At 43.7% G+C, this 9,173-nt stretch overlaps 1 long non-coding RNA gene and 1 pseudogene across 14 annotated transcripts; one reads left to right on the top strand and one right to left on the bottom strand.

The window, feature by feature from the left end:
• Positions 1-262: 262 nt before the first annotated feature.
• Positions 263-8,962, bottom strand: LOC127918769 (ATP synthase subunit d, mitochondrial-like; annotated as a pseudogene).
• LOC127918770 (uncharacterized) lies at positions 585-2,571 on the top strand. Of its 14 annotated transcripts, XR_008100770.1 has the most exons (8): positions 591-708; positions 759-913; positions 969-1,068; positions 1,174-1,338; positions 1,417-1,521; positions 1,715-1,856; positions 1,905-2,004; positions 2,143-2,571. It is a non-coding gene; the product is annotated as an uncharacterized LOC127918770 (long non-coding RNA). The 14 variants fall into 14 exon arrangements; XR_008100764.1 differs by lacking the exon at positions 759-913 and having other exon boundaries at positions 585-708; positions 914-1,068; XR_008100757.1 differs by having other exon boundaries at positions 591-813; positions 914-1,068.
• Positions 8,963-9,173: the final 211 nt, after the last annotated feature.

A 9,173-nucleotide genomic window follows, 5' to 3' on the forward strand; every position in this document is an offset into this window, starting at 1 on the left:
TTGGACAGCGGAGAGGATTGTCCAACAGAAACGAGCAGCACGTCTGCAGTAGCCTAATACAACAGTCCTATATTACTGAATCAACACAGAGCATCAGGATATTCCCTTACTCTAAACATCCTAAGTAAATATGGAAAATCCTTTCAACACGAGTTGATGAACGAACATAAAAATGTGCCCTCGCAAAATAGGTGTAACTACTATCACCCCTTAAGAGTCTTTTGTTAAATAAACGTTGCACAAAATAATGACACAAATCATATTTAATTTCCATAAATGTTTATTTCCATTCAAAGGACCAGATGACCTTTCTCAGTCGCTCAATAACAATAAGCAGTTATTTCACAAAACTGTCTGTCGATGAAACAGGACTTGACTTTATACATAGGACACTATACAACCTTTCAGCAGAGGAAAGTATAATATGATCTAGGAAGCGGCGGGGGCCAGTTTACAGCTCAGCGATGGGCTTGTGAGGCCAGTACGGGTGCTTCTCCTTGTCCAGCTTGGTCTCAGGGAACGTGTCGTTCAGATCGTCGATGGTCATCTGGTCGAAGGGAATCATGTTCTGGAACTTCTCCAGCTGGAAGAGAGGAAGGTGGATCAACAGAGAGAAGAGAACTACATGTCTCTAAATAGTGGAAGAGAGGAAGGTGGATCAACAGAGAGAAGAGAACTACATGTCTCTAAATAGTGGAAGAGAGGAAGGTGGATCAACAGAGAGAACTACATGTCTCTAAATAGTGGAAGAGAGGAAGGTGGATCAACAGAGAGAAGAGAACTACATGTCTCTAAATAGTGGAAGAGAGGAAGGTGGATCAACAGAGAGAACTACATGTCTCTAAATAGTGGAAGAGAGGAAGGTGGATCAACAGAGAGAACTACATGTCTCTAAATAGTGGAAGAGAGGAAGGTGGATCAACAGAGAGAAGAGAACTACATGTCTCTAAATAGTGGAAGAGAGGAAGGTGGATCAACAGAGAGAACTACATGTCTCTAAATAGTGGAAGAGAGGAAGGTGGATCAACAGAGAGAACTACATGTCTCTAAATAGTGGAAGAGAGGAAGGTGGATCAACAGAGAGAACTACATGTCTCTAAATAGTGGAAGAGAGGAAGGTGGATCAACAGAGAGAAGAGAACTACATGTCTCTAAATAGTGGAAGAGAGGAAGGTGGATCAACAGAGAGAAGAGAACTACATGTCTCTAAATAGTGGAAGAGAGGAAGGTGGATCAACAGAGAGAAGAGAACTACATGTCTCTAAATAGTGGAAGAGAGGAAGGTGGATCAACAGAGAGAAGAGAACTACATGTCTCTAAATAGTGGAAGAGAGGAAGGTGGATCAACAGAGAGAAGAGTCTCTAAATAGTGGAAGAGAGAGAACTACATGTCTCTAAATAGTGGAAGAGAGGAAGGTGGATCAACAGAGAGAAGAGAACTACATGTCTCTAAATAGTGGAAGAGAGGAAGGTGGATCAACAGAGAGAACTACATGTCTCTAAATAGTGGAAGAGAGGAAGGTGGATCAACAGAGAGAACTACATGTCTCTAAATAGTGGAAGGTGGAGATCAACAGAGAGAAGAGAACTACATGTCTCTAAATAGTGGAAGAGAGGAAGGTGGATCAACAGAGAGAACTACATGTCTCTAAATAGTGAAGAAGGTGGATCAACAGAGAGAAGAGAACTGCATGTCTCTAAATAGTGGAAGAAGGTGGATCAACAGAGAGAACTACATGTCTCTAAATAGTGGAAGAGAGGAAGGTGGATCAACAGAGAGAACTACATGTCTCTAAATAGTGGAAGAGAGGAAGGTGGATCAACAGAGAGAACTACATGTCTCTAAATAGTGGAAGGTGGAATGAACAGAGAGAAGAGAACTACATGTCTCTAAATAGTGGAAGAGAGGAAGGTGGATCAACAGAGAGAACTACATGTCTCTAAATAGTGGAAGGTGGATCAACAGAGAGAACTACATGTCTCTAAATAGTGGAAGAGAGGAAGGTGGATCAACAGAGAGAACTACATGTCTCTAAATAGTGGAAGGAGGAATGGAACAGAGAGAAGAGAACTGCATGTCTCTAAATAGTGGAAGGTGGATCAACAGAGAGAGGTGGACTACATGTCTCTAAATAGTGGAAGGTGGATCAACAGAGAGAACTACATGTCTCTAAATAGTGGAAGAGAGGAAGGTGGATCAACAGAGAGAACTACATGTCTCTAAATAGTGGAAGAGAGGAAGGTGGATCAACAGAGAGAACTACATGTCTCTAAATAGTGGAAGAGAGGAAGGTGGATGAACAGAGAGAAGAAGAGAACTACATGTCTCTAAATAGTGGAAGAGAGGAAGGTGGATGAACAGAGAGAAGAAGAGAACTACATGTCTCTAAATAGTGGAAGGTGGATCAACAGAGAGAACTACAATACCAGTCAACAGTTTGGACACACCTACTCCTAACAGGGTTTTTCTTTATTTTTTTATATATTCTACATTTTAGAATAATAGTGAAGACATCAAAACTATGAAATAACACATATGGAACATATAAAGAGACATTCTAGGGAAATCCGGGTGTCATATAAAGGGGATTCTGTGTGTGTGGTTTGGAGTGGCATGTGTGTAACCCACCTCCTTCTCATACTGGCCAATACGAGCTTTGGAAGCCTCCACGTAGGCAACAGCAGCTTTGTTCTGAAACAAAGAAGAAATATAACCAATAATAATGGAGGAGGCATCAAGAGCAGTGAGTGCTTTGCATAATGAGGCGTTGCCTCTTGAAATGGAACTCTGAGCTCATTCATCACCTCTTCCTCCAGGACAGAGAACAATACAACATAATTAGCTAGCTACTGTAATATTAATACAGGAATGAGGTGGAGCACAGTGAAGAGTCATTCTGAATCCCTACAGCAGTGAAGAGTCATTCTGAATCACTACAGCAGAGCAGTGAAGAGTCATTCTGAATCACTAGAGCAGTGAAGAGTCATTCTGAATCACTAGAGCAGTGAAGAGTCATTCTGAATCACTAGAGCAGTGAAGAGTCATTCTGAATCACTAGAGCAGTGAAGAGTCATTCTGAATCACTAGAGCAGTGAAGAGTCATTCTGAATCACTAGAGCAGTGAAGAGTCATTCTGAATCACTAGAGCAGTGAAGAGTCATTCTGAATCACTAGAGCAGTGAAGAGTCATTCTGAATCACTAGAGCAGTGAAGAGTCATTCTGAATCACTAGAGCAGTGAAGAGTCATTCTGAATCACTAGAGCAGTGAAGAGTCATTCTGAATCACTAGAGCAGTGAAGAGTCATTCTGAATCACTAGAGCAGTGAAGAGTCATTCTGAATCACTAGAGCAGAGCAGTGAAGAGTCATTCTGAATCACTAGAGCAGAGCAGTGAAGAGTCATTCTGAATCACTACAGCAGAGCAGTGAAGAGTCATTCTGCATCACTACAGCAGAGCAGTGAAGAGTCATTCTGAATCACTCCCTACACAGCAGTGAAGAGTCATTCTGAATCACTACAGCAGTGAAGAGTCATTCTGAATCACTACAGCAGTGAAGAGTCATTCTGAATCACTACAGCAGTGAAGAGTCATTCTGAATCACTACAGCAGAGCAGTGAAGAGTCATTCTGCACAGTGAAGAGTCATTCTGAAGAGAGCTACATTCTCACCAGTGAAGAGTCATTCCTCGGCCTCCTGTGTGTTGATACAGCCGGCTGAAGGCTGTGTCCTTGGGCTCAGGGATGGTCAGGGCTGAGAACTGCAGGAGGATCACCTAGGAGAGGGGTGAGATGAAGAGCAGGGTCATTCTGTGAGATGAAGTCAGAGGGGTGAGATGAAGATCAGGGGTGAGATGAAGAGAGGGGTGAGATGAAGAGAGGGGTGAGATGAAGAGAGGGGTGAGATGAAGAGAGGGGTGAGATGAAGAGAGGGGTGAGATGAAGAGAGGGGTGAGATGAAGAGAGGGGTGAGATGAAGAGAGGGGTGAGATGAAGAGAGGGGTGAGATGAAGAGAGGGGTGAGATGAAGAGAGGGGTGAGATGAAGAGAGGGGTGAGATGAGGAGTGGGAGTGAGAGGGGTGAGGAGAGGGTGAGATGAGTCAGGGGTGAGATGAGAGGGGTGAGATGAGAGTGAAGGGGTGAGATGAGCAGAGTGGGGTGAGATGAAGAGAGGGGTGAGATGAGGAGAGGGGTGAGATGAGGAGAGGGGTGAGATGAGGAAGGGGTGAGATGAGGAGATGAAGAGTCAGGGGGTGAGATGACAGAGAGGGGTGAGATGAGGAGTGGGGTGAGATGAGGAGAGGGTGAAGAGATGAGGAGAGCAGGGTGAGATGAGGAGAGGGGTGAGATGAGGAGAGGGGTGAGATGAGGAGAGGGGTGAGATGAGGAGAGGGGTGAGATGAGGAGAAGAAATAGAACAGACCAGAATATTAACTGTTAATCACTTTGGGACAAAAGTTGTTGTAAAAAGGGCTTTATAAATGAGTCATCACAATACCACCACCACAATACCACCACAATACCACCACAATAGCCCCACCACAATACCCCCATCACAATACCCCCATCACAATACCACCACCACAATACCCCCAATACCCCCCCATCACAATACCCCCATCACAATACCCCCATCACAATACCCCCATCACAATACCCCCATTCACAATACCACCATCTCAGATGTTCATTGGCAAAAAAGACCAAGCAGTGCAGAGAACTCTATCACTTTAAAACCTACAGAATATAAATTAGTATTGTGTGTTACAGCTAAATAATAAACAAATGTGACTCTGGCTGACAACATGATGCAACATTATCATCAGTGTTACAGGACCACACAGTGGACAGGATACTACATACCAGATGACTGAACCAGTACCACACAGTGGACAGGATACTACATACCAGATGACTGAACCAGTACCACACAGTGGACAGGATACTACATACCAGATGACTGAACCAGTACCACACAGTGGACAGGATACTACATACCAGATGACTGAACCAGTGTTACAGTACCACACAGTGGACAGGATACTACATACCAGATGACTGAACCAGTACCACACAGTGGACAGGATACTACATACCAGATGACTGAACCAGTACCACACAGTGGACAGGATACTACATACCAGATGACTGAACCAGTACCACACAGTGGACAGGATACTACATACCAGTGATGACAGAACCAGAGATTACAGTACCACACAGTGGACAGGATACTACATACCAGATGACTGAACCAGTACCACACAGTGGACAGGATACTACATACCAGATGACTGAACCAGTACCACACAGTGGACAGGATACTACATACCAGATGACTGAACCAGTACCACACAGTGGACAGGATACTACATACCAGATGACTGAACCAGTACCACACAGTGGACAGGATACTACATACCAGATGACTGAACCAGTGTTACAGTACCACACAGTGGACAGGATACTAAATACCAGATGACTGAACCAGTACCACACAGTGGACAGGATACTAAATACCAGATGACTGAACCAGTACCACACAGTGGACAGGATACTACATACCAGATGACTGAACCAGTACCACACAGTGGACAGGATACTACATACCAGATGACTGAACCAGTGTTACAGTACCACACAGTGGACAGGATACTACATACCAGATGACTGAACCAGTACCACACAGTGGACAGGATACTACATACCAGATGACTGAACCAGTACCACACAGTGGACAGGATACTACATACCAGATGACTGAACCAGTACCACACAGTGGACAGGATACTACATACCAGATGACTGAACCAGTGTTACAGTACCACACAGTGGACAGGATACTACATACCAGATGACTGAACCAGTACCCCCCACAGTGGACAGGATACTACATACCAGATGACTGAACCAGTACCACACAGTGGACAGGATACTACATACCAGATGACTGAACCAGTACCACACAGTGGACAGGATACTACATACCAGATGACTGAACCAGTACCACACAGTGGACAGGATACTACATACCAGATGACTGAACCAGTACCACACAGTGGACAAGATACTACATACCAGATGACTGAACCAGTACCACACAGTGGACAGAATACTACATACCAGATGACTGAACCAGTACCACACAGTGGACAGGATACTACATACCAGATGACTGAACCAGTACCACACAGTGGACAGGATACTACATACCAGATGACTGAACCAGTACCACACAGTGGACAGGATACTACATACCAGATGACTGAACCAGTACCACACAGTGGACAGGATACTACATACCAGATGACTGAACCAGTACCACACAGTGGACAAGATACTACATACCAGATGACTGAACCAGTACCACACAGTGGACAGGATACTACATACCAGATGACTGAACCAGTACCACACAGTGGACAGGATACTACATACCAGATGACTGAACCAGTACCACACAGTGGACAGGATACTACATACCAGATGACTGAACCAGTACCACACAGTGGACAGGATACTACATACCAGATGACTGAACCAGTACCACACAGTGGACAGGATACTACATACCAGATGACTGAACCAGTACCACACAGTGGACAGGATACTACATACCAGATGACTGAACCAGAGTTACAGTACCACACAGTGGACAGGATACTACATACCAGATGACTGAACCGGAGTTACAGTACCACACAGTGGACAGGATACTACATACCAGACTAATATGCTGAACATAAATACAATCGCAACATGCTGGTCCTATGTTTCATGAGCTGAAATAAAAGATCTCCTAACATTTTCTATACGCAAAATGTTTTCTGCATTCCTGTTACTGATCAGTTCTTCTTTGCCAAGATATTTAATCCACCTGACAGGTGTGGCATATCAAAAAGCTGATTGAACAGCATGATGATTTCACAGGTGCACCTCGTACTGGGGACAATAAAAGGCCACTCTAAAATGTGCAGTTGTCACACAATGCCACAGATGTCTCAGGTTTTGAGGGAGCGTGCAATCGACATGCTGACTGCAGTAATGTCCACCATTGTTGCTAGATGATTAAATTGTCATTTCTATACCATAGAGCCTACAGCATTATTATTTTTGGCAGTACATCCAACCGGCCTCACAAACACAGACCACGTGTAACCACGGCAGCCCAGGACGTCCACATCAGGCTTCTTCCCTGCGTGAATGTCTGAGACCTGCCAACCAGACAGCTGATGAAACCAAGCAGCATTTCTGTCTATAATAAAGCCCCTTTGTGGGGAAAAACTCATTCTGATTGGCTGGGTCTTGCCCCCAGTGGGTGGGCCTATGCCCTCAGGCCCACCCATGGCTGCACCCTGGCCAGTCATGTGAAGTCCATAGATTAGGGGCTAATTCATACATTTTAATTGACTGACTTCCTTATATGAACTGTAACTCAGTAAATTCGTTAACATTTTGCATGGAACGTTTAGATTTTTGTTCAGTGTAGTTAAGTGTGTAACTTTGTTTTCCCGGGTAGAGCTCATATGAAACTCATCACAGGCCTTAGGATCTCACCTTGGATTCAAACTCAGCTACCATGCCGGCTCTGGCCACGTTGGTCTTATAGAAGCTCCAGTCGATGGTAACAGGCTTCTCTGGCAGAGAGGACAGCCTGTAGACAGAGGCATCAACAACAGCTCATTGATGTCACTTATAAAACAATCATTGTGGGAAAGAGATTGTGGAGATTTCCATTTACAGTAGCATGCATGTACGAGACACACTCAATGTGCAGCGACCTGTATGTCTTGGTTGACAATACTTTGTAATTCAACTCCAACTACACGCCCTTCACATAGGCATATAAAACACTAGATGGAAGAATCCTACTTTTTTTTTTACTCATTTTCCCATTGACATCAATGCAAGTGAAAGTTTTACCTCTATTGGCTGGCTCTGAAGTGCTAGTCATGAACTATGCCTGAATGTTAACTCTGGGTAGGCTACGTACTTGGCACCGATGGCGTCTGAGCGCGCGTCTTGAGGTTGTTGAACATGGCCCTCTGGTTGGGGGAACCCTCTCAGCAAAGGCCAACCAGTCAATGGCTTTCAATGCTGCACGTTTCCCAGCCATCTTTCTGTCTGTGTCTGTCAAAGATTGGAAACGGGGTAAATAAAAGTCCTTCAATAGAGCTGCTGAAACCCACAAGAGATACAGATCATAACATGAAAGAAAACCGACACTTGAGGGGATGGATTGTACATGCATGTCCTACTGCACGCCAATGCATGACATGACCACACCGATCAGGCAGGTTGCGGTCACACACAGGTGACAATTTGAAGTGCACTGAGATTAGAAACTAGCTAGCCTGACTCTTCAACAACACGGTCATGTAGTGGCTACTGTTAGAGATGTAGCTATTATCTAACTGATCTGGCTATCTGATCTGAGTCCTAACCAACACAAAAAAAGCCAATACAAGTTCTGACAGCGCCAAACGCATGTTTGCTGACAGATGGCAAGCTGGTTAACGTTTTAGCTAAATTAGCTCTCAACCTACTAAACTAAGCTAACTAACAAAAAGTCATTAGCTTTGCCTAGCTACTACAATCCAACAATGTAGCTAAGTGGATATTTTATATTTAGCTATATCATCTTATTTAGTTATATTTTAGACATACAAAATCATATTTTTACGTTCAAAGAGCAAGAGTCCGCTGAAGGTCTCGCAGTTAGCTAGTTAGTTGCCTAGCCAACACGACAAGGTCAGAGCCCAGCTGCGGTGGATCTCAACCAATCATCGACCAAAGCAGAACTCAAGTTGTTTTTAAATATCAAACTTTATCATCTGTCCCCATAGAATATACGTTACAAACATTAAAATATCGACGTTTAGATGCCATTTTGAAGATAGATCATACCGTACAGTGGACAAGTTGTTCCAAATGTGAAGATGGTTCACCGGACACGGAAGTGACAGGATTTAATCTCGACGAGAAACTACACCGTGGATTTGGGTTGCTGCCGCCTGCTGGCGTATTGCACTCATTACATAGCAGATTGATCAGAACACACATATATATATATATATATATATATATATATATATATATATATATATATATATATATATATATTTTAAAGATAATTTTTGAAATAGTGTTTTCATCTCTAAGATTGTACCTGT

Source organism: Oncorhynchus keta, unplaced genomic scaffold, assembly GCF_023373465.1.
Source record: "Oncorhynchus keta strain PuntledgeMale-10-30-2019 unplaced genomic scaffold, Oket_V2 Un_contig_14811_pilon_pilon, whole genome shotgun sequence".
Classification (NCBI taxonomy): Eukaryota; Metazoa; Chordata; class Actinopteri; order Salmoniformes; family Salmonidae; genus Oncorhynchus; species Oncorhynchus keta.